The 4,383-nt window shown below is 47.7% G+C and overlaps 1 pseudogene; it reads left to right on the top strand.

Moving 5' to 3' along the window:
• The first annotated feature begins 3,532 nt into the window (after nucleotides 1-3,532).
• LOC144783984 (RNA demethylase ALKBH5 pseudogene) lies at nucleotides 3,533-4,125 on the top strand (annotated as a pseudogene).
• Nucleotides 4,126-4,383: the final 258 nt, after the last annotated feature.

The following is a 4,383-nucleotide window of genomic DNA, read 5'->3' as shown; positions in this document are numbered from 1 at the left end:
CCAGTCGATATTCGGTCTGTCGAGGTTATGTCAGTGATCCCAAAAACATACCTTTGCTTAGGCGGTTCCCACTGAAAGAAAACATCCATAACCGCAGGCAAAGTATACCTGGAAGCATTTAAAATCCATCTACGAGCCAATAAATCCAACACTGCCCATTCCTCGGAACTGGGAAGCTGACTACGACTCTGCTTACGTTCCGAAACAGGGGTCATATTCAGGGCCCCAAAAAGTGGAGACAACAAATTAGCAACAGTCTCAGTCATTCGTTTTCGAGCAGAAGGAGAAGAAGTAGGCGTAAAAACAGGAAAATGAATATCTTGAGGCAAAGTAGGAACAAAAGCAGTAAGAGTCTGAGATGCAGAAGCAGAAGGCAAAGGAGTGTGAGGCAAAGCTGGTAGCAAAGCTTGCAACCCTAGAGTGGGTTGCACAATAGGAGGTAAAACCATCTGTGGAGCACCGGGTGGCTGAACAACAGCAGGAGGTTGAACAACAAAGGGTGGAAGAACCGGGGGTAATGGAGGTGCAGTAGCACCCTGCACATAAGGGGGTGGCAATCTCAGTAAATGAGAGATCAAAGGATCTTTTTCAAGGTCTTCAATTACTTTCGGAGGAGAAGACGGCAAGGCCGGATAACATTTATCTATGGCCATGCAACGCTGTCTATCTGAAACTTCACTCGCACGCTCTTCTCCATCTTCCCTAAACTGCCTAGCACCTTGTAGTACTGACGTATTTCTATCTTTCTTATCTTTTTTAGCTTACTTAATTTCTCGCTGTTTGGCTTCCTTTCGACAGAGGCGGAAAGAGTCAAACATTGCCGGCCGGGCTTTCTTCTTAAATAACGCAACTTCCAGATTATCTAAAATATTTACTTCAAAACTACCATGTTGGGGCCATCGTAAGACACCATATTTTTTAGTATAGCGGACCCACACTTCATTTTAAGTAATAGGACCCACTCCGTGTTTTGAATAGAGCGCATAAGTTGGAGTTCCAACCGGAGGTATCGGACACGAATCCTCCAATCGGGAATCCCTGTTGCAACCACAACTAAACCATTTCCTAATTTTGCTAAGACCAGGCATCTTATAGCTCACTAATCTAGCTTCAAACTTCAAGGGGTTATCAACTATCGATACACTCGCAAATATACGAGCCCCTCGGCTTCGGCTATTGCAACATCCGAATCAAAACCAAGAACCAAAACAAAGTCGTGGGAGCGACCCACTTATACTTAACCAAAGTATCTGTCACGCCACCAGAAGACTGTCTATCGTCTCGCTTTACAAAGGATCAATCAAGGGTCCAAGACAGGGCGACAGTCAGGGCAGCAGACCTTCGTAGCCGTCGGAAAGCGGGAAGCCTCCCAGCAAAAACCTTCGGTCCACGTTGACATACAGGGGTCGATGAAGTGGCGGCCTTCCTCCAGAATTTTCTCACGTGGCTCCTCACGATCCTCAAGCTTGGACCGGTACCACTTGATGTCGCCCCACGTTAGGCGCCAACTGAAGAACCGGGTTTTCTTAGAACCCAGCGGTGCCAGGGACACACCCGAAGTCTTGGAGTTCTCCTGTCTTAGAATACAGAGACACAGAATACTTCTGGTTGGCGTCAGAGATCAAATTTATTAGCTGCAGCTAGTAACAGTAAACCAAGCAATACAACACGGTGTACGACTCAGGAAACTGCTCAACTTTCGTAGAGCAAGACATCACCTTATATTCACAATTTCAATTCATTACAAATGCACACCTACTGCGGCAAATTCTGACCAATGAAATACATTTTACATACATTATTACATTCCAAAAAGCTCACTTTACATCGTACCAACCCACAAGTTAATTATTAGGAATGTCCCAAATTCAATTTCCACAAATCGGACAAACCCATAATTGAAAGCACTACCCATGTAATGAAAAGTCGTAAGGAAAAGAGCAATTCAGATATTGAGTAGGATAAGATATGTGCAAGAACACTAAAAGTTAATGATATCCTGAACATTGATTAGAATTTCGGACAACGATCAGTTAAAGAAATTGGCTTCGTGGAAGGGTCAGTTTAAGGTGACGGGGTCAGCATCTTACAGTTCACTCGCAAGTCGAAAAGGGCAAGTTAATATGTACATGAACAACGAAGCCCATGCAACTTTGTTCGTTCGTTTACTTCCACGGCCTACGTGAGGGCAACATAAAATGGCGTCTCGAGCAACGCAAACAAAATGGAGCCCGGTCCCGAAAACCACGGAACCTCATCCCCCTGCTCCCTATTGTGCACAGGAAGACCGTGGTCCAAGCCATGATCACGTCACGGCTGGACTATGTTAATGTGCTATACCTGGGCCTCCCTGAATACCTACTTGGCCGTCCACAGGTGGTACAAAATGCGGCGGCTTGGACCGTACTTAGGGCTGGCTCCAGGACACACATGGCCCCTTGCTTAAGGTCCCTGCACTGGCTCTCAGTGAAAAACAGGGTCAAATTTAAAGCCCTGGTGCTAGCCTTTAAGGCTCTTCACAATATTGGAGCACCCTACATTAGGAATAAAATTCAGCCCTATACTCCATCCAGAATTCTACGTTTGTCGACACAGCATCTGACGATCGTGCCAAAGTTCTTTCGGTCCTGAGAGGGGTGGAGGGGCGCTCCTTCCAAGTGGCAGCCACCCTCTCTAAGACAGATGCCGGACCTCCTTGGTTTTAGGTGACTCCTGAAGACCTGGCTCTTCCTACAGTAGAGGAGACGCCTTCTTGTTTTCCGTCTGCATTGCTTTGTCAAGGGTTTTTGCGACAGCACCGGGACACTCCCTGGAGCAGCCGCGCGCTCTATAAATACCCCTTAACATTAACATTATTATGGAGTAAGCCAAAGTATCCAAACAATGGGAGTATAGGTGTGCCTGTTTTTAAACCTTCCTTGAAAAAAATGTTACAAGGCAATGGCCGTAAAGGCTATGGAGGTGTGCCCTTTAATGATGAAAAATATTTGTAGGAAAAAATGTGTCGCCCTTAAAACGACAGTTAATGACCTGTAAATTAAAATCACATTTGTCAGGCATCCAGTTAAGCAGCCTTAACGTCACAGGAGTCCTCATAATCGCCACTCATCATTCTAACTTGTGTAGATACATAATATACAATGGTCGTTTGATGCAAGGTCAAATGAACCAATGGGTTGAGTAAACGCTCCTTTCTTCGTGACAGCTCGTTGTTGCGGCCAATGGGACTGCGATGGGGAGAGGCTGGGCTTTGCTGTCTGAAAGTTAGGTTGAGGTGGAGACAGGGATTTGCAGGCTGCGCTACAGCCAGGCACCCTAAAATAACCTGTTTTTCGTTGTTTTGGTGGATAGGGGACTACCTACCTCACTCTGCCCCCGAAGCCGCTGCTCTCCCCGGCAGGCGAAGGCGGTCCTTCATCATGGACTCTTCAGCTCGGTGTTGATCTTGCCCTTGCGCCGATTGGCAGAGCTGAGCCATGCGTAGCGGGAGCTCCCTGCTGCAGCCGCCTTTGGGTGATGTGAGCCCCGCAGCATGGCCGCCAGTACATATACGGACCTACAGGAGAAGCTGCAGTCCATGATGCCTTACCATAAGGGTCCATGGCCGGGCTCCAAGAGAAAGCTGTCAGACGGCAAGAACAGCTACGATGAGGAGGTGCTACTGCCCCCTCTGCCGCCACTCCACTACCAGGACGAGGAGGCATGCCAGGGTGAAGCACGGCATCCGAGGACCATGCTCTGCTTCGCAACAAGTACAGGGAGGGCTACACTTACGGAGCGCAGCTGCAGAAGTGCGGGCCCGGCCAGGAGCGGATATACCCCAAGGGCGACGTGGAAGAGATAATCACATGGGTGCACCAGCTGGTCATCCACAAACTGAAGCAGCACCAGGTCATCCTCAAGGGTTTCGTTAAAAGCGCCGTCATCGACAATTACCAGCCCAGGGGCTGCATCGTCTCGCACATGGACCCCATCCACATCTTCAAACGACCCATCATTTCTGTGTCCTTCTTCAGCGTTTCAGCAATGTGGTTCAGCTGCAAGTTCCAGTTCAAGCCGATCCGGATGTCCGGGCCCATGGTGTTTTTGCCTGTGTGGATGGGTAGCATCACCATCCTAAAGTAAGGAAAGATGGGGTTAATGTCATGCTGGGGGAGTGACGATACCTCCTCCATGTATGGTGAAAGTGATAGGTAATGTCATTTTAAGTGCAAAAAGGCTAAAACAGTTTCAATCATCGCAATACAGCAATGCATGGCATAATGTAGTCTTTCGTTAATATCTAGCCCCTTTAAACCTGGGACCTGTAACACTTCTTAAGCAAAGCTCAAAATTGAATTATCAGTCTTCTTGGCAGATGGACAGATAGGAGGATCACAGTCC

The sequence above is a fragment of the Lissotriton helveticus genome, chromosome 10 (genome assembly GCF_964261635.1).
Source record: "Lissotriton helveticus chromosome 10, aLisHel1.1, whole genome shotgun sequence".
NCBI classification, from domain to species: Eukaryota; Metazoa; Chordata; class Amphibia; order Caudata; family Salamandridae; genus Lissotriton; species Lissotriton helveticus.
Note: the sequence above shows the minus strand (reverse complement) of the source record. Positions and strands in the feature narration are given on the sequence as shown.